The following is a 21,931-nucleotide window of genomic DNA, read 5'->3' as shown; positions in this document are numbered from 1 at the left end:
TGCCGTTCTCTACGGGCTGCAGGAATCCAATGACGGAAGGTAGGTATCCTTCCGCACTGTATTCCTCCGCCACTTAAAAAAAAAAAAAAGTCCCTAGTCTCACTTTATGCCATTGCTGTGTGGGAATTTCCCACGCAGCAATGGCATAAAGTGAGACTAGGGACTTTTTTTTTTTAAGTGGCGGAGGAATACAGTGCGGAAGGATACCTACCTTCCGTCATTGGATTCCTGCAGCCCGTAGAGAACGGCAGCATCAGCTGATGCTGCAGTTCTCTACCCAAGATCGTCGTGGGACACACTCGTGGACTGCTTCGGATCGTGGGTGAGTATTTTTGTGGTTTGTTATGTTAATATTTATTCCGTAAAAGACAATGGCTTCGGGGAACAATGTGACAAGTATTGGTAAGTATGTTACTCTATGTTATATGTACTGTATGTCTATGTATGTATTGTATGAATGTATTGTATGTAGTATGTATGTAGTATATATGTGGTATGTATGTAGCATGTAGTATGTATGTAGTATGTATGTAGCATGCATGTAGCATGCAGTATGTATGTAGCATGCATGTAGTATATATGTAGTATGTATGTAGCATGTAGTATGTATGTAGCATGCATGTAGTATATATGTAGTATGTATGTAGCATGTAGTATGTATGTAGCATGCATGTAGTATGTATGTAGTATGTATGTAGTATGTATGTGGTATGTATGTAGCATGTAGTATGTATGTAGCATGCATGTAGTATATATGTGTTATGTATGTAGCATGCATGTAGTATGTATGTAGTATGTATGTAGCATGCATGTAGTATGTATGTAGTATGTATGTAGTATATATGTAGCATGTAGTATGTATGTAGCATGCATGTAGTATATATGTAGTATGTATGTAGCATGTAGTATGTATGTAGCATGCATGTAGTATGTATGTAGTATGTATGTAGTATGTATGTGGTATGTATGTAGCATGTAGTATGTATGTAGCATGCATGTAGTATATATGTGTTATGTATGTAGCATGCATGTAGTATGTATGTAGTATGTATGTAGTATGTATGTAGCATGCATGTAGTATGTATGTAGTATATATGTGGTATGTATGTAGTATGTATGTAGCATGCAGTATGTATGTAGCATGCATGTAGTATATATGTAGTATGTATGTAGCATGTAGTATGTATGTAGCATGCATGTAGTATATATGTAGTATGTATGTAGCATGTAGTATGTATGTAGCATGCATGTAGTATGTATGTAGTATGTATGTAGTATTTTTTTTTTTTTTTTTTTTTTTTTTAACATTTAACACATTAGCCGGATGATGGGACTACTACTGTCCCATCATTGGCTAATGTGTCAATCACTGTCATGGTAGCAGGCATCGCCAGATGGGACTTATAGTCCCATCGGACGATGCTTGCACAGACCCCCGGACATCAGCACAGCCCCCCGGCAGGCCGGCACAGCCCCCCGGCAGGCCGGTACAGACCCCCACAGGGTGCACAGACCACCGGCAGGCCGGCACAGCCCCCCGGCAGGCCGGTACAGACCCCGGGCAGTCCACACAGCCCCCCGGCAGGCCAGCACAGCCCCCCGGCAGGCCGGTACAGACCCCGGGCAGTCCACACAGCCCCCCGGCAGGCCGGCAGAGACCCCCGAAAGGCCCGAAATGACGGCGCATCATGATGCGCCGCACACCGCGCATCATGATGACGTCAGGCTGTCAATCAACTTTGAACTTCCGATTCCGATGCCGACTTCCGATATTGAAAAAATATCAGAAGTCGGTATCGGAATTCCGATACAGCAAGTATCGGCCGATACCCGATACTTGCGGTATCGGAATGCTCAACACTAGTGCTGATGTGTTAAATTGGTCTCCGGAGGCTGTTTCTTCCTTTCAGGAGCTGAAGCGAAGATACACCTCTGCCCCGGTTTTGCGGCAACCTGATGTCTCACTTCCATTCCAGGTAGAGGTGGATGCTTCTGAGATTGGTGCAGGAGCTGTTTTGTCCCAAAAGGATGATGTAACATCTAAAATGAATCCCTGTGCTTTCTTTTCCCGAAAGTTCTCTCCATCTGAACGTAACTATGATGTGGGGAATAGGGAACTGTTGGCTATGAAATGGGCATTTGAGGAGTGGAGACATTGGTTGGAGGGAGCTAAGCATCAAGTCGTGGTCCTCACTGACCACAAGAATTTGATTTACCTAGAGTCGGCTAAGCGCTTGAACCCTAGACAGGCTAGGTGGGCCTTGTTTTTTACACGTTTTGATTTTGTGGTTTCTTTTCTTCTTGGAACAAAGAATGTCAAGGCAGACACCCTCTCTAGGAGCTTCTTTGCTGATTCTCCTGTGGTGACCAAGCCTGCTACCATCTTAGTCGAAGGGGTAGTTCTTTCTGCCATCTCGCCCGATTTGAGACGTGCTCTGGAAGAGTTCCAGGAGGACAAACCTGAGCGTTGTCCCAGTGGAAAGTTGTATGTTCCTGACCAGTGGAAGAAGAGAGTGATGTCTGAAGTTCATTGCTCTGCTTTGGCTGGTCATCCAGGTATTTTTGGTACTAGAGATCTGGTGAGTCGGTTTTTTTGGTGGCCCTCCTTGTCTCGTGATGTCAGGAATTTTGTGCAGTCCTGTGGGACGTGCTCCCGGTCTAAATCGTGTTCTCGCTCTAGTGGGTTGTTGATGCCTTTGCCTGTCCCCAAGAGGCCATGGACCCATATTTCAATGGATTTCATCTCTGATATGCCTGTCTCTCAGAGGATGACTGTTATTTGGGTGATTTGTGATAGGTTCTCTAAGATGGTTCATCTTGTACCACTCCCTAAGTTGCCGTCTTCCTCTGAGTTGGTGCCCCTGTTTTTACAACAGGTGGTTCGTTTGCACGGGATTCCTGAGAACATTGTATCTGACAGAGGAGTCCAGTTTGTGTCTAGATTTTGGAGAACTTTCTGTTCCAGGCTAGGAATTCAGTTGTCCTTCTCCTCTGCTTTTCACCCTCAGACCAATGGGCAGACAGAGAGAACAAACCAGACCTTGGAGTCATATCTGAGATGTTTTATTTCTGCTGATCAGGATGATTGGGTTTCATTTTTGCCCTTGGCCGAATTTGCTTTAAATAATAGAGCTAGTTCTGCCACTTTGATGTCACCTTTTTTTTGTAACTTTGGCTTTCATCCTCGATTTTCTTCAGGGCAGGTGGAGCCCTCTGCCTGCCCAGGTGTTGACACTGTGGTGGAGAGAATGCACCAGATCTGGGACCAAGTGGTGGATAAGTTATCTCTCTCCCAGGAAAAGGCCCAGTGGTTTTCCAACCGACATAGGACCATTGGTCCCCAGTTTAAGGTTGTTGATATGGTGTGGTTATCATCAAAAAATATTGCTATGAAGGTGGCTTCTCCTAAGTTTAAGCCTAGATTTATTGGACCTTACAAGATTGTGGAGATTATTAATCCGGTCTCTTTTCGTTTGGCTCTTCCTGTCACATTTAAAATCCATAATGTGTTCCATAAATCTTTGTTGAAGAGGTTTGTTGAACCTGTTGTTCCGGGGGTGGCACCTCCAGACCCTGTATTGGTTGAAGGTAACATGGAATATGAGGTAGAGAAAGTACTGGATTCCCGTCTGGCTAGACGGAGACTCCAGTATTTGGTTAAGTGGAAGGGTTATGGTCAGGAGGATAATTCCTGGGTCTCTGCCTCTGATATTCATGCCAAAAGATTGGTGTGTGCCTTTCATCGGGCTCACCCTGATCGCCCTGGTGGCGTAGTTGAGGGTTCGGTGACCCCTCCTAAAGGGGGAGGTACTGTTGTGAGTTCATTTTCCCCTTCATTACTAAGGCCCGAGGAACTCCCTCTTCTGGTAAAGAAAGGTAGTGAGCCTGATTATCAAACACCAGAGGCTGATGATGATGACTGGCTGAGTGGAGTTACGGACTGGATATAAGGCTGCCGACGCCCTTCTGCCCTGCGGGTGGTTTCTCTGTGGGATCCTTGGAGACCAGTCTGAATTCCTGCTCCTCTAAAGCTAAGTTTGCTGCTCGGCCTTTTGCTTTTGTGCTTTGACTTTGTTTTGCTTTGTTTTTCTGGATTTCTGCCATTCCCTGCTGGGGTGTGCTGAATTCATTTAGCTCTGTCTTCTGAAAATACCTGAGTGCTGATTTAGTTTTTGAAGCCTAGCTGCTTCAGGGCCTTTTTCATATCAGCTTGTTGGCTTATGTCTTTGATAGGGTTTTGGCAGATTGCAGACAGCAGCCTTCCTGTCCTTTTCTATCTAGATAGTTGCGGGCCCCGTCTTTGCTCAGTCTATCTTTCTGTCTGTGTTAGTATTTTCATCTTGCTTCACCGTCATTATATGTTGGGGGCTGCCTATTGCTTTGGGGTCTGCTCAGGGGCAGTTTAGATTTCCCCTTTCTTTCTTTAGGCCTATGTAATTCTCCGGCTGTGATCGAGGGGTCTAGGGCTTCGTAGAAACCCCCCACGGCTACTGCTAGTTGTGTTGATAGGTTCAGGGGTCTGCAATCTGATAGTTGCCAACTTCTCTGGTTTTCTGGACTTAGCTTGTATTTCTGCTTTTGCCTCCTACGGTGACTCATTCATAACACATAGCCCTTTCAAAACTCAGCCACATACCTTGCTTGGCTCACACCTTGAACCTGGTGGTGCAGTGCTTCCTCAAAAATTATCCGGAGTTAACAGCCCTGCTCCAGAAGGTGCGAAGACTGTGCGCCCACATCCGCCGGTCGCCTGTACACTCCGTTCGTATGCAGAAGCTGCAGCGATTGCTCCACCTTCCCAATCACCGCCTCATTATCGACATTGCAACAAGGTGGATCTCCACCCTCCACCCTGCACATGGTGGAGCGGCCATAATGCATTTGTGGGAGGATACACGGCCAGGCACTTTGAGAGCAGACATGGAGTTGACAGGTGTGCAGTGGTCGAAGCTGAAAGACCTCTGTAAAGTCCTTCAGTGTTTTGAGGAATGCACATGGCTGGTAAGCGCAGACGACGCCATCCTAAGCATGAGCATCCCACTTATGCGTCTGCTCATGCAAACTTTGACGCACCTTAAGGAGCAGGCGTCTGCAGCCAATGATGATGAGGAGGAAGAGGAGGAGGGAATCCTTGATGACATTCAGCCATTGTCTGCTCAGGGACCTCTCCTGGACGAGGTGGAGGAAGAAGAGGAGGAGGAGGGGGATGATTACTTAGGGGAGGAGGATGCATCTCGTGGGGCAAGTGAAAATGTTGGCGTGGCAAGGTCTGGTACAGGGTTTGTGCGTGACTGGAGGGATGTGGATTTGCCAGAAAGTGTTCCTCCAACCAGGACTCGCAGTGCATCATTGACACCGGGAACATTGGCCCACATGTCAGATTATGCCTTGCAGATCCTAAAAAGGGACCCCCGCATTGCCAAAATGATGAGCGATGACGACTACTGGTTGGCCAGCATCCTGGATCCACGCTATAAAGGCAAATTACAAAACATCATGCCACAGGAGAACCTTGACCTAATATTGGCTAATAAACAAGCAACTCTGGTAAATCGGTTGCTTGAGGCATTCCCAGCACACAGCAGCGGTGATGGTTCTCACACGAGCCGTACGGGCCGGGGGCAGCTTGGCAGAGGTGTTCATGGTGCACACAGCAGAAGTGGCGTTGGAGACAGGGGTTTCATGACAATGTTGTGGACTGATTTTTCAAGTACCGCTCAAACAACTGGTAATACTGCATCGATGGAAAGTGACAGGAGACAGCAGTTGTCAACTATGGTTGCAAACTACTTTTCCTCCCATATCGATGTTCTCCCACACAGGTCATTCCCCTTTGACTATTGGGCCGCTAAACTGGACACCTGGCCTGAATTGGCACAATATGCCTTACAGGAGCTCGCTTGCCCAGCTGCAAGTGTGCTATCGGAAAGAGTCTTCAGTGCAGCTGGATCAATCCTGACAGAAAAAAGGACCCGTCTGTCAACCCAAAATGTGGATGATCTAACCTTCATTAAAATGAACCATGCATGGGTTTCCAAGGATTTTGTCCCACCTTCCCCTGATGACACATAGGGTGACAGAAAAATGGCTTGCTTTGGTCCACCTCTTCCTGGGACTTGACCAATTTCGCCTTTTGCATCAGCTGAATGTCCAACATCAACATATGCCACTTTCTAAAACTCCCTAACTGTGCTGCCTCCCCCCCATGGCCGGGGTCACCACCTAGCGCACGACACCATGCGAGTGCCGTTGCCCTGGACAGGTGGGTAGGCCGACTCTTGGGCGCGGGCACTGGCACAGGGTCCTTCATAGTGCAATCAAGTGTCTTTGACGGTGGTGGTGCACACCCGCCGTCAGACACACCGCCGTACTATGAGGGGCCCAGTGCCAGTACCGACGCCCACGAGTGGGCCCCCCTTGCTTGGGCAGGGCCCCAGCATTTGCAATCTTTACCTCTCCCTGCTCCTCCGCTGTGTAGTCTGGGCCGTCAAATCCATACTGTGCCTAACACCGTCTGAGCCTGCCTCCTGATGTATAGACATATATTTTGAATGTGTACGCTATCCATACATGTTATCCGGGGATACGGTACCCTTTCTCACCTTTGTGCAATCACGTGCAATCCATACTGGGCCTAACACCGTCTGAGCCTGCCTCCTGATGTATAGACATATATTTTGAATGTGTACGCTATCCATACATGTTATCCGGGGATACGGTACCCTTTCTCACCTTTGTGCAATCACGTGCAAGCCATACTGGGCCTAACACCGTCTGAGCCTGCCTCCTGTTGTATTGACATATATTTTGAATGTGTACGCTATCCATACATGTTATCCGGGGATACAGTACCCTTTCTCACCTTTGTGCAATCACGTGTAATCCATACTGGGCGTGAGAACGGCTGGCGAGCTGTTAAGCAAGCTACAGCACCTGTGGTTTGCACACGTAAGTTTTTCATTTTTTCAGGAATGACGGTTAGGCCTAATTCCGGAACTGCGGTTGACCTGCACTTACTGGGAAATCATCGTTCGCGGGTAATAATTGTAATCAGTGATCCCCATCACTAACGTTGTTCAGCGGGTTATCTGCACCTGTAAGCGACAAACGCTGGCCTTTTCAGTGTAGCGCACATGCAGCCACGGACATGTAAGGGAATGACACACCAGTTATTGGCCAATCTCATGTGCCAGAGCCTCACGTGTCCCTCTAGTAAGCCGGACTCGGACCGCGGGGCATGACGGAGTCTCGTTCGTTAATGGAATTAAGCTTGCAATGTGTGCATCTTTTCTGTAGCTGGCATGGTTGAGGTTTCCCAGGTGGAGTCGAATTTAACCGTAGGCTCCACTCCTGGTGGTGCCCTTCTGGACATTCCTTTAAGGTTCAGCTTTGCAACCATACTGCCCACGTAAAACAAACACTTTGCCTTCATGAACGCTGTTTGGAGGGTCATGACTCGTGGGAATAACGCCGCCCAATCAGTTAACCTGCTAGAGAGATCCTTCATTGCTCCCAGGCATGACATCACACTCCCTAGGAGGAAGGTAATGCCACTGTGGCGACTGTACTCCTGGGGGCGACACAAGTGCACTGATGCCCAGCCACTGCTCGATGAATCTGCTGGTACATTGACCCAGACCACTACATTCCCCTCGCACGCTACACGGCCTGAATCTGACCCTGATGAAACTCAGGTTACCCTTCCCATATACAGTTCCATCTTACACGGTGACAAAGAGGAAGCTGCAGATGAAAGTGCAGGTTCGGCCCACCCCCCATCAGACACACCACCGTACTATCAGGGGCCCTGTGCCAGTGCCGTCGCCAATGAGTGGGCCCCCCCTGCTTGCTCAGGATCACAGCACTTGCAAGGTTGAAATACTGTGCAGTGAGATGGAAGATGGGGACGACGAGGAGTCCAGACAACTACAGGGATTCCCTAGCGAGGAGACTTATTTGATTGTTTTCAATGTTGGGACAGCAATTTTTGGGGAGCACTATACTCTGGAGAATGATAGATGGGGCCCACCATACACTGGAACATTCCAAAGGTGGACATCAGACACTGGAGCAGCATTTACAGGGCCCATTATACACTAGAGCATTAGAAATGGGGCCCATTATGTTTGGAGCATTATTTGGGCCCATAAGACAGTGGAGCTTCATCCATGGGGACCAACATATACTGTAGCATTATGTGGAGCTCATCATATACTGTTTCAAACATTATATGGGACCAATGATTCTGTATGGAGAAATAGATGGGCCTCGTCATGAGATGTAAAAAGTGAGGTATTTTTCATTGTACTATACCGCTATTTCTCTGCCGTATCGGAGCATGATGAGTTGTGGTATTATGTGTTAAAGGGGCGCTCTTTCGCCCAGGGCACATGAAAACCTGGAGCCAGCCCTACCCCCCCACAACTTTAGCCAAATAGCCCCCATTTTTCAGTGCGTAACTTGTATTATGAAGTTAATTAAGGTTGACAAGCTTAAGTAAGTAGAATTGATGCTTTTGGCATTCAAATGGGCACTCTAGGTGTGTTTCCTGTCTTCCTCTCACTGCCGACTTTTATTCCCCATTGACTTACATTGGGTTTCGTGTTTCAGGACGACCCCGACTTTTCCCTATAATCGGACGATCTTGCTCGACCCGACTTTTGGAAAAGTCGGGTTTCACGAAATGAAACTCGACCCTAAAAAAACAAAAGTCGCTCAACTCTAGTGACCGGTCTGCAAACTATGTCCTATGAGGAAAGGTTGCAGGATTTGGGAATGTATAGCTTGCAAAAGAGAAGAAAGAGATGAGACATAATATCTGGCTACAAATATCTGAAGGGCTGTTACATTGTAGAAGGATCATCTTTATTCTCATAAGCACAAGGAAAGACTAGAAGCAATGAGTTCTAACTGAATGGGAGGAGACACAGATTAAATATTAGAAAAAACTTTTTTACAGTGAGGGTGATCAGTGAGTGGAACAGGCTGCCACAAGATGTGGTGAGTTCTCCTTCAATAGAAGTCTTCAAACAGAGGCTGGAGAGATATCTGTCTGGGATGATTTATTGAATCCTGCTTTGAGCAGGGGATTGGATCAGATGGCCCAGGAGGTCCCTTCCACCTCTACCATTCTATGATTCTATGAGATGTCTGTCCAGCCTAGGTTTGAAGACTTCCGTTGAAGGAGAACTCACCACTTCTCATTGCAGCCTGTTCCACCTATTGATCACCCTCACTGTCAGAAAGGTTTTTCTAATATCTAATCTCTATCTTCTCCCATTCAGTTTCATCCCATTGCTTCTCTTGTTTCCATGTACAAATGAGAGTAATGATGGTCCCTCTACAATGTGACAGCCCTTGAGATATTTGTAGACATCTATTAAGTCTACTCTCAGTTTTCTTTATTGCAAGCCAAACATTCCCAGATCCTTTAATTGTTCCTCGTGGGACAAACTTTGCAGTCCGCAATACAATTAAAAGTGGACATACACATTTTCCTTAGGATCTTTTCTCTTTAAGAATTCTTATCTGTTACTGGAAAGTAATTTATAGTAACAGGGATTGTTCAAATGATGAGATAGACGGGTGGCATCAGTGATCATTAATGGGACAACTGCTATAGATCTTTGAAAGACCAACTCCTGGCACGCCAGCTGAAAGGGGGCAGTGCTCCAGTGGACGAGTGCATCCCCTTTAATAGATACAGGGCCGCACATTTGGTATTTAGGTACATTGTTGTAATTCACTCAATTTAATAACAGGCACAACAATAGCTAAAGGAAAGTAGCTGTGATTAGAAAAAAATTAAGGACATGTGGTGCTTACCTTAGTACCATGGTCTTTCATGCCGTTGATCAGCGGGGGGTGTCCGGAGTCAGACCTCCACTAATTTGATGTTAATGGCCTTTCCTGAGGATGGGCCATCGGTATTATAGCTCTCTTTTTGACTAAGACAGAGATAAAAAAAAATATAATATTGAACAGTAAAAGAGAAGTCAAGCAAAGCATTAGTAGTAGCGGTAACTCATCATTTTATGTAAATTTTTCAAAAGCTATTCGAAAAGTTTTCCTTTAAGAGGCTTCATGCAGGAAGATGAAATTGGGGCTTATATTTCCAATATTTCTTAGTTATATATTTTTTTTCTCTGGGAGAAATGCGCACTAGGATTATAAATGTGACATTTACACTGAACATGGACATTTTGTAGCTATAGAATAGGAAAAAACTGCAATAGGAATCTGCAGTAAAAGCTAATGGCAGCTCTGATATTCTTTCACGTCTGTGAGATATAGTCGAACCGTGAACGGGCAAATGGCACATTTAGAGGAAAAGGGAAAAGTGTAGATTAATGCCAAGGAGGTCCAGATGTGATAAGAGGTTGTTCTTTCAAATTACGTTTTCACTCGGCAATCCGTGTGTATTTCAGCAGCCGTAAATAATCCACAACGATGTTAGAATGTGCTTGTCCAGAGCGGCCATGAAATTGCTTTACCTATGAGATGTGACTGTCCATAGACTCGGCGGCACTTGCAATGGTACTATACATTACAAAGATTCAGCATGGCGATGCGTGACGCACAGACACTTACTAGAATATACAAGCCTTGTTCCCTGTTTGACCTCATGTAAGCTAAAAACTTTGTCTATAGGTATGAATTGTAGAGTTTTACTTAAAAGCATAAAATTTAGGCTTAAAATAATTTTTGCTTTTTTATATAGCCTCTATGTTGCAGTATTAGTGGCTGCATAATGAGTTAACTGAGAATCTGTCAGTGAATTCATTCTGATGACCCACTGGGAGAGTAAGCAACTCTTTTAAGTCGTTTTCTGAGCTCCTATCTCTGATTTATGACCGCAGACTACATCAAATGTGAATGTGCTGGGAAATAAAGAACTTGTAAAAGTCAAAGAGTCCAAAATTTGTAATGAATTCCAATTTCAAAAGTATACTCAAAAATGACATGCAATGTTCCTTCTTTGCTGAATGGTAGTCAGTCACTGCGTCAGTTTCTACGCAAGAAAAAGGCACTATCCCGTTCACAGTGCAGCCAATTTCTTTGTGTGCTTTATTCTTTTTTTCCTACGCCATTTCCAAGAACCACAACGTTTTTATTTGTTCTCGCCAACGCAGCCGTTTTTTACAGTTGTAGTTCCTAAAAACACCACTCATTTTAGCATAGATTGTAGAAAAAGAAAAATGGCAAAAAAAAATTCCAAATGGGGTGAAATAGCCAAAAAACGGCATTTCCGCCATTGTCTTTTGTGTTTTGTTTGTTAAGAAGTGTTTTTGTGTCGTAAAAAGGACCTGACATCATGTTTTTTCAGGTCAGTACGACTACATCAATATCAATTACATCAATATCAATCTTGTGTAGCTTTATTTTTTTTTAGTGACAGAAATTTGTAAAAAAAAAACAACAACAATATTAGTTTGTGTCGCCATTTTCTGAGATCGATAACTTTTTTATTGTTCCTTCCATGGAGCTGTGTAAGAGCTTGTTTTTTCTCCTGTGGCGAGCTGGTATTTTTCTTGATAGGTACATATAATGTTTTGATTTTTTATTGCATTTTCTGCAGAGGTAACGCAACCAAAAAACAGCAATTCTTGCTTTCTGTTTTTTTTTTTTTTTTTTTTTACTTTTCGGCATTTACTGTACAGGGTAAATGATTTTATATATTGATATATCTCACTTTTACAAATGTGGAGATACTAAATGTGTATTTGTTTAATTTATTTTTTTTTTAATATGTTACCACTAGAGATGAGCGAATTTGTTCGGCTTTTGGCCCCGAATCTGATTTTCACATATTCGTGCCATATTCGAACACTATTCGGGCTGAATGTATGTCTTACGATCGGTTCCGAACATATTCAGTAATTTCTACTCCCATTGACTCTAATGACATTCGACTGTGTTCGACGAATATTGAAAAACAATATTCGATTCCGATTGTATTCAGAATCGAATCTGAACAAATTCGCTCAACTCTAGTTACCAATGCACCCAGTAAGCAAAAACTGGAGCAAATGCACTGCACAGGCCAATAGAGGACAAAAAAATTATAAACAAAAAAATCAATTTAACATCCCAAATATTGCACAAAACATATATAATCCATAAGCACAATCTTAAACTAGTGGAAAAATAACTGGGACAATTGACCTGAGAAAAGGAAAGAAGTGAGACAATGATCCCCAAGAACCAAACGATGTTGAGGGTGGTCTAACAAAGGGATTAAACAGTACAAACCATAGGCGGTGCTAAAAAATTCTCAGAGCATGGGGGGAAGGAGATAGGGGTAACACAGGTGAGACCACGGTATGTCCCATATTGGGGATAGTAAGGAATAATTGTAACATAAGTGACAGGTATAATAAAAGAAAGACGGGGGGAACTGTCACACAATGTTCTCCTCAACAAGCCCTGATCAGTCAGTCTGCAACCTCCATAATTGGTTATGGTTCATGCTGTATCAGAAAAGTGAAAAAAATAATTAAAATAAATGCAGATCAAAAAAACAATTACCAATTACCTCTACAGGGGCTCCCGCGATGAACTGACAGGCGGAGGTAATCCTCCGCGTTGCATCCCTCCACCGCCGGGAGAGAGGTCCCGTAACCCTAACCCTAAGTTCATTCTCTCACCAGCAATGCTGTGTGAGAAAATTCTCACACAGCATTGCCATAAAGTGAGAGGATAAACTCAGGTAACCTCTTCAGTGATGCACTGCAGGAGCCATTATCTCCTGTCAGTGCACCGTGGGAGGCCGTGTAGATCAGTGACATCACCTGATGTCACTATTCTACAGGGGAGATCGTCGTGGGACACTAGTTATTAAATGGACTACATCGGAACAGGGAGTATTTTTTTATTTTTTATTTTTTGCAGGAGATCGAGGGCGTTGCATGGATTAGGCGTCAAATAAATATGGCAAAACTGTGTAGTGTTTTATTTCATTGAAAGACTTTTTTCTGTCTGTCTTTTTTTTAACCCTTAACAACTTTAGGATTAGTAATGGATAAGTGTCTTATTGATGCATCCATTACTAGCCAGGCTTGATGTCACCTTACAATACAAAGGTGACATCGACCCCACAAATATTAACCCATATGCCACCGCTACACGGCAGTGGGAAGAGAGAGGCTAAGTGCTGGAATTGGCCAGCTGTGGGTAGATGTTTGTAGTCGGGGGGGGAGATAACCATGGTCCCTTCCTAGGCAATGAATATCTACCCCCAGTCATTGGCTTTCCCCCTCTGGTGCAGAAAACTGCGTAGAAGCCCACGACATTATTTTTTCAAAATTAAACATGGTTCATTAATAAACATAGGCCTTGGTATTGTCTATCTACCTATCTATAGATATATCTATCTACAGTATAGATAGATCTATCTATCCTTATCTATGGATAGATAGATAGATAGATAGATAGATAGATAGATAGATAGATAGATAGATGTGAGTTCATTCTATGGTTCACCAGTTGTGAGTTCTCCTTCCAGACTCCCTCTGGTGGTAACATTAGGTAGTGAGGCTGATTTGATCGGTGGAGATCTGCCACCTGAGAATGAGGATGATGATTGGACCTCAGGAGTCTCAGATTGGATTTAAAACAGCCAACGCCCTATTCATTTGCTGGTGATTCCTTCTGGCTTGTCAGCTCTTGGTTTTTCAGCTCTGTTCCAGTCATCTAAAGCTAAGTTTTTCTGCTAATGTTCACACTTGATTTTGCTGGTCTATTCAGTTTTTTTGTGTGGTCAGCCAGCCCCAGCTGGGGCTGTGCTGAATTTCCACTCTTATTTATCAGTATTTTGCCAATTTGCTTTTTGTCCCTTACTAGTTTGGCCTCTTTTTGCTCTGTCTCAGAATATTTCAGAGTGCTGATATAGTGGGAGAAGTCTAGTGACTTCAGAGTTAATTTTGCTATCAGAAGTGTTGGACATTATTTTTGTAGGGTTTTTGGCAGATTGCAGACAGTGTTTTTCCCTTTTTCCTTTACTTTCTGGTTAGTTTGGGCCCCATCGTTTACTCAGCCTATTTTCCTGCCTGTGTTTGTGCTTTCATCTTGTTTCACCATCAATACATGTGTGGGGGCTATCTATTCCTTTGGGGTCTGCTCTGGGGCAGTTAGTTTTCCCCTTTTCATGCTTCAGGCTTATTTAGTCCTCCGGCTGTGACGAAGCGTCTAGGAACATCGTAGGCACGCTCCACGGCTGCTGCTAGTTGTGTGGTAGGATCATAGAATCATAGAATCGTAGAGTTGGAAGGGACCTCCTGGGCCATCTGGTCCAACCCCCTGCTCAAAGCAGGATTTGCTAAATCATCCCAGTCAGATGTCTGTCCAGCCTCTGTTTGAAGACTTCCATTGAAGGAGAACTCACCACTTCTCGTGGCAGCCTGTTCCACTCATTGATCACTCTAACTGTCAAAAAGTTTTTTCTAATATCTAATCTGTGTCTCCTCCCATTCAGTTTCATCCCATTGCTTCTAGTCTTTCCTTGTGCAAATGAGGGATCTGCATTGTGCAAATCAGGGATCTGCAATCTGCATAGTTACCAACCTCTCTGGTTTTCTGTGACTTAGCTTGTTTTGCTTTTTTCTCCTCGGTGACCCATTCATAACAGAATCACCAGCCATACCGCAGATTATAGGGTACTCAAAAGCAGGAAAAAGTTGTTAAAAAAAAAGTGTCAGAATTTTTTTTTATATATTTTTTCCTCTTTTTCTCTGGGGCAGTAGGAGAATTTTTTTTTCTCTTTTTTCTAATGGAGATTAAGAAATTGTCTGATCGTGTAGAGCAGCTTGCTGCTGAAGTGCAGGGAATTTCCACCTACCTCATACAGTCACATACTGCTGAACCTAAGATCCCTACTCCTGATGTGTTTTCTGGGGATCAGTCTAAATTTCTGAATTTTAAGAATAATTGTAAATTATTTCTGGCCTTGAAGCCTAACTCATCGCGGAGCTCTGTGCAGCAGGTTAAAATTGTCATCTCCTTTCGGCGCGGCGATCCCCAGGATTGGGCTTTTTCTCTGACACCTGAAAATCCTATTCTGACTAATGTGGATGCATTTTTTCAAGCCTTGGGGTTGTTGTATGATGAACCTAATGCTGTTGATCAAGCTGAGAGAACCTTTTGGCATTAAACCAGGGTCAGGATTCTGCAGAGTTATACTGTCAAAAATTCCAAAAGTGGGCGGTCCTTACTACATGGAATGATAGTGCATTGGCAGCTCTCTTTCGGAAGGGTTTATCAGAGACCGTAAAAGATGATATGGTAGGATTTCCTGTTCCCTCTGGTCTGGATGATTCTATGTCATTAGCCATTCAAGTAGATCGGCGTTTTTACTTGAACGTAAAACTACACGGGAGGCACTGCCACCTTTTGAACAAATGTCTGAACCTATGCAATGTGATGGGGTTTTGTCTAGGGCGCAACGTCAGGAGTTTAGAAGGCGTAATAAGCTGTGTTTTTTCTGTGGAGACGTCTCTCATACTATTTCTGTCTGCCCTAAACGAGAGAAACGTTTTGCACACACATTTGCTGTGGGCAGTGTACAACCTAAGTTTCTTTTGGCAATTACTCTGATCTGCTCCTTATCCACGTTTTCCATGAAGGCTTTTGTGGATTCAGGAGCAGCGTTGAATCTGATGGATTTGGACTTTGCTAAATGTTGTGGTTTTTCCATGACGCCTCTGCGGACGCCTACTCCTTTGAGGGGTATTGATGCTACTCCTTTGGCAGAGAATAAACCTCAGTTTTGGACCCAGGTGACAATGCGAGTTGCCCCAGACCACCAAGAAAATTGTAAATTTTTGGTGCTTCATAATTTGCATGATACTATTGTTCTGGGTTTTCCTTGGTTGCAAACTCATAATCCAGTTTTGGATTGGAAATCTGGGTCTGTGGTGAGTTGGGGTTGTCAGTGTGTTCTTAGGGACGCTCCTGTTTTCTCCACCTCTCCTCAGTCTCATGATATTCCTGATTATCTAGCCGATTTTTCTGATGTATTTCGTGAGAGCAAGTCTGCGTCTTTTCCTCCTCATAGTAGTTATGACTGTGCAATTGAGTTGATGCCTTTGTGTAAATTTCCCAAGGGTCGGCTTTTCAACTTATCAGTACCCGAACATGATGCTATGTGATCCTATATAAAGGAGTCATTGGAGAAGGGTCATATTAGACCATCCTCGTCACCTTTAGGTGCTGTTTTTTTTGTGGCCAAGAAAGATGGTTCATTAAGACCGTGTATTGATTATCGTTCCCTTAACAAGATGATGGTTAAATATCAGTACCCGTTACCTCTGATGTCTGATTTATTCTCCAGAGTTAAGAGTGCCTGCTGGTTTACTAAGCTTGACCTCAGGGGGGCGTATAATCTTATTTGCATCAAGCACGAGGATGAATGGAAGACGGCGTTTAATACTCCGGAGGGACATTTTGAGTACCTGGTGATGCCTTTTGGGCTCACTAATTCCCCTTCTGTCTTCCAGTCCTTTATGAATGATATTTTCCGTTACATTGTGGATAAGTTTTTGATCATCTATCTGGATGATATTTTGATCTTTTCTAGTGATTGGGATTCTCATGTGGAACACATCCGGACTGTGTTCCGGATTTTGAGGGAGAATTCCCTGTTTGTTAAGGGATCGAAATGCCTTTTTGGTGTACAGAGGATTTCATTTTTGGGATATATCTTATCTCCATCGACTATTGAAATGGACCCGGCCAAGGTACAGACCATTTATGATTGGGTTCAGCCTACTTCTTTGAAGGCCCTCCAGAAGTTTTTGGGTTTTGCTAATTTCTATCGTAAATTTATAGGTAATTTTTCTGGAATTGTCAAACCACTGACTGATCTGATCAAGAAGGGCGCTGATGTGCTGAATTGGTCTCCTGAGGTTATCTCAGCATTTCAGGAGCTTAAGCAGAGATTTACTTCAGCTCCAGTTTTATGGCAACCTGATGTCTCACTTCCATTTCAGGTGGAGGTAGATGCTTCTGAGATTGGTGCAGGAGCTGTTTTGTCCCAAAAAGACCCTGTGACTTCTAAGATGAATCCCTGTGCCTTCTTTTCTCGAAAGTTCTCCCCATCTGAACGCAACTATGACGTGGGGAATCAGGAATTGTTGGCCATGAAGTGGGCATTTGAGGAGTGGAGACATTGGTTGGAGGGAGCTAGACATCAAGTTGTGGTCCTCACCGATCACAAGAATTTGATTTATCTGGAGTCGGCCAAACGCTTGAATCCTAGACAGGCTAGATGGGCCTTATTTTTCATGCGTTTTAATTTTGTGGTCTCTTTTCTTCCGGGCACTAAGAATGTTAAGGCAGACGCCCTTTCTAGGAATTTCTTTGCCGATTCTCTTAGTGTGACCGAGCGTACCACCATCCTAGGTGAAGGGGTAGTTCTTTCTGCCATCTCGCCCGATTTGAGATGCGCCCTGGAGGAATTTCAGGAGGATAAACCTGAGCGTTGCCCTATGGGAAAATTGTATGTTCCTGACCAGTGGAGAAAGAGAGTGATGTCTGAAATTCATTGCTCCGCATTGGCTGGTCATCCAGGTATTATTGGTACCAGAGATTTGGTGAGTTGGTCCTTTTGGTGGCCTGCCTTATCTTGTGACGTCAGGAATTTTGTACAGTCCTGTGGGACTTGTTCTCGGTCTAAACGCTGTTCTCGTTCTAGTGGGTTGCTGATGCCCCTGTCGGTGCCCAAGAGGCCATGGACCCATATCTCAATGCATTTTGTTTCTGATCTTCCTGTCTCTCAGAGAATGACTGTTATCTGGGTGATTTGTGATAGATTTTCGAAGATGGTCCATCTTGTACCACTCCCAAAGTTGCCATCTTCCGCTGAATTGGTGCCCTTGTTTTTACAACAGGTGGTTCGGTTACATGTGATTCCTGAGAACATTGTGTCCGACAGAGGAGTCCAGTTTGTTTCCAGATTCTGGAAAGCCTTTTGTTCCAATCTGGGAGTTCAGTTATCCTTCTCCTCCGCGTTTCATCCCCAGACCAATGGACAGACTGAGAGAACAAACCAGACCTTGGAGTCTTATTTGAGATATTTTATATCTGCTGATCAGGATGATTGGGTCTCATTTTTGCCCTTGGCCGAATTCGCACTGAACAATAGAGCTGTCATGATCTGAAGTGATCTGACAGTTTTAAAAGCACTGTGTGAACTTTTTTTCCTTTTGGCAAGTTGCCAAGGTGACTTGACTATCCCCGGTGGTGGTTAGTGGTATCGCACCTTAGGTTTCAGTTATGTGCACGTAATTAGGAATCAGGTGTGGGGTTCTATAAAGGAGTCTCAGGGTGTGCAATCACGGCTGGTGATATTCTTTCATGGATTTTGAGTTGGTGAGAGCCTGGTGGAAGGATGGAGCTGAGGAGGAGTCCTGCGCAGCTTAGCCAGGGGGGACGTGTGTCAGCTATGGTGTCTGGACGAAGGGCTGGCATGGCGTGGTGGGGTCGCAGTGATGGTGTCAGCGGGAAGTGTCTGCATGGACTGGTGGAGTGGCTACTATGGAGAGTGGCACTCACCATGTGGGACTTGGCTGCTGAGCTGGACTCAAGCATGCTTGACTTCGTGGCAGAAGCTGAACTCATCCTTGGGACTCTGTTACTAAGCAGCAGCAACTGGTGGTGGACTCTGCTCCTAGGCAGCACTATGGTGCAGGATCCTGTTATGGTGATGGATCCGGGTGGAGGAGAAGACGCACGCAGGTGGAGGGCTCTGTTGCAGGAGCATAAGCACAGAGCATAAAGCTAATTGGTTTCCCCCTGTATTGTCTCTTTCCCTCATGTGTGTTATTAGTGCAGTGGTGGGATTAGTTTCCGCACCGACCTATTCCCTAGTGAGGGTTTAGGGTCAGGGCGAGCTAGGGCGTTGAGGTACGCGTGCGGCGCCCGGTGCGGAACCGGCATAGGGAACGTTAGGAGTGCAGGGACACTGGCTCAGGGGAGCTCAGGAGGTCTCCAATTCCCTTTTCCCTATCGCAGGGCCCACCACTGTTAATGTTTCCCAGGTCCCCCTTATTATTTAAATTTGCCGTACTGGAGGCGGGGTTTCCAGAATGTTTATTAACATGTAATACCTAAATTTGCCAGGTGGAGGCGGTGTATCCATCTGCACGTTTTATTATTTAAATTCGCCCCACTGGAGGCGCTGTAGCCAGGGTCACGTGTGTTATGGGTTTGCCTTCCGGTAACACCTGCGCCCAGACACACAGTGACCATGACATTATCACCAGCCCAAACTTTTTTTTTTCTGGTGAGCCTTGGCCATGTGGAGACCTGTGGTAATTGCTGCCGGGCCTCACTGAGGTGAGTGGGGAGCGGCATGGTGTGTTAGAGCCGCTGCAGCAGCAGTTATCAGGGTCTAGGGCCTCTGCTCAGGTAACCAGGAAATCAAAATGGCGGCGTTTGGCAAAAAGCCCCCTAGAGTCGCTGCTGGGGAGCGGGACTTGCTCATGCACGGGGAGGTACCCAGGCAGGTGGGAGGAATGGTGCCCCACGGAGCTGCCTGGTATTCCCCGAGGTGAAGGGGTACATCCCTGTGGTGAGCAGACTGGTGTGATAGTCCGCGGGGTTTATGCCAAATCTTCCATACCATTGAAGAAGCTGCCCCCTCCTGGTCGTGTGGAGGCGACCATCGAGTGTATATTTCCTCCATCTTGACTTCAGCAAAGCATTTGACAAAGTCTCTCATACAATCCTTATTGAAAAAATGACTAAGTATGGAATGGACAAGGCAACTGTTAGGTGGATTCATAACTGGCTTAGTGATCGGACCCAAAGAGTGGTCGTAAATGGCTGCACATCCAGTTGGAAGAATGTCTCAAGTGGGGTACCACAGGGCTCTGTCCTGGGCCCTGTATTGTTCAACATCTTTATCAACGATTTAGATGAAGGAATTGAGGGTAAACTGATTAAATTTGCTGATGACACAAAGCTAGGAGGGATAGCTAATACTAGAGAAGAGAGAGAGAGGATTCAAAAAGATTTAAATAAACTGGAGAAGTGGGCAGCAACTAACAGAATGGTTTTTAACAGGGAGAAATGCAAAGTACTACATCTGGGCAATAAAAATGAAAAAAGCATATATAGAATGGGAGGAATAGGGCTAAGTGACAGCACATGTGAAAAAGACTTGGGTATACTAATAGATCACAGATTGAATATGAGTCAACAGTGTGATGCAGCAGCAAAAAAGGCAAATGCAATTCTAGGATGTATTAACAGAAGCATACAGTCTAGATCACGTGAAGTCATTATTTCCCTCTACTCCTCTTTGGTCAGACCTCATCTGGAATATTGTGTCCAGTTTTGGGCACCACATTTTAAAAAAGACATCAACAAACTGGAGCAAGTTCAGAAAAGAGCGACCAGAATGGTGACCGGTCTGCAAACCCTGTCTTATGAGGAAAGGTTGCAGGATTTGGGAATGTTTAGTTTGCAAAAGAGAAGACTGAGAGGAGACTTAATAGCTGTCTACAAATATCTAAAGGGCTGTCACATTGTAGAAGGATCAACTTTATTCTCATTTGCACAAGGAAAGACTAGAAGCAATGGGATGAAACTGAATGGGAAGAGACACAGATTAGATATTAGAAAAAACTTTTTGACAGTTAGAGTGATCAATGAGTGGAACAGGCTGCCACGAGAAGTGGTGAGTTCTCCTTCAATGGAAGTCTTCAAACAGAGGCTGGACAGACATCTGACTGGGATGATTTAGCGAATCCTGCTTTGAGCAGGGGGTTGGACCAGATGGCCCAGGAGGTCCCTTCCAACTCGACGATTCTATGATTCTATTCCATATTCCGGTGCCCTTCTCCTCCAGGTGTGAGCAGCAGGTGTGCTGCAGGGGAGTAGGGACAAATCTCACCCCTCGCCATTAACCAACCCTGGGAGGCGCAGAGCTCATGGTGAAAGGGTTGGAGGGTGGTGTCCCTTGGTGAACAGCGGGGGTGTGAGTGTGGTGACAGCGGAGGGACGCCTCTGTTGTCGGGTCCAGAATGAGTTCACCAAATTTATGACTAACGAATGTGTGCAATAAATGTTCAGGTCTGGACCTGTGTGTGAACGAGCGTGTATGTGTGCCACCAAAAAACATCTTGTGGAAGTGTGTTGTGGAGCCTGATCAGCTCATAACAAACAAACATACACATACATAAACTCGTTCCCCAGGTCGGCGCTGTGGAGATGAGTGGTGCCTCCAAAATGAACTTTGTTGCCAATACCAGCGGTGCGTTTGTCATTAACCTGAAGTGTCAGGTAGTGGTGGGGTGAACTCAGGATCTGGGCGTCCCCGCTGTAGGTGTTTCCCTAATGAGGGGTGGTCTTGAGGGTCCAGAGGCCCCTCATTAAGGAGGGGGTACTGTCATGATCTGAAGTGATCCGACTGTTTTAAAAGCACTGTGTGAACTTTTTTTCCTTTTGGCAAGTTGCCAAGGTGACTTGACTGTCCCCGGTGGTGGTTAGTGGTATCGCACCTTAGGTTTCAGTTATGTGCACATAATTAGGAATCAGGTGTGGGGTTCTATAAAGGAGTCTCAGGGTGTGCAATCACGGCTGGTGATATTCTTTCATGGATTTTGAGTTGGTGAGAGCCTGGTGGAAGGATGGAGCTGAGGAGGAGTCCTGCGCAGCTTAGCCAGGGGGGACGTGTGTCAGCTATGGTGTCTGGACGAAGGGCTGGCATGGCGTGGTGGGGTCGCAGTGATGGTGTCAGCGGGAAGTGTCTGCATGGACTGGTGGAGTGGCTACTATGGAGAGTGGCACTCACCATGTGGGACTTGGCTGCTGAGCTGGACTCAAGCATGCTTGACTTCGTGGCAGAAGCTGAACTCATCCTTGGGACTCTGTTACTAAGCAGCAGCAACTGGTGGTGGACTCTGCTCCTAGGCAGCACTATGGTGCAGGA

The 21,931-nt window shown here is 45.1% G+C and overlaps 1 long non-coding RNA gene across 1 annotated transcript in view; it reads right to left on the bottom strand.

Annotated features, from left to right (window-relative positions):
• The window catches only part of LOC141051708 (uncharacterized), a 308,183-nt gene that overhangs the window by 180,330 nt on the left and 105,922 nt on the right, over positions 1-21,931 (bottom strand). Inside the window, exon 2 of the long non-coding RNA XR_012220683.1 lies at positions 9,826-9,947. This is a non-coding gene — a long non-coding RNA (uncharacterized lncRNA). The remainder of the gene's footprint in view (positions 1-9,825; positions 9,948-21,931) is intronic.

This window comes from Dendrobates tinctorius, unplaced genomic scaffold, assembly GCF_039654945.1.
Source record: "Dendrobates tinctorius isolate UK_male_01 unplaced genomic scaffold, ASM3965494v1 ptg000158l, whole genome shotgun sequence".
Lineage (NCBI taxonomy): Eukaryota > Metazoa > Chordata > Amphibia > Anura > Dendrobatidae > Dendrobates > Dendrobates tinctorius.
Note: the sequence above shows the minus strand (reverse complement) of the source record. Positions and strands in the feature narration are given on the sequence as shown.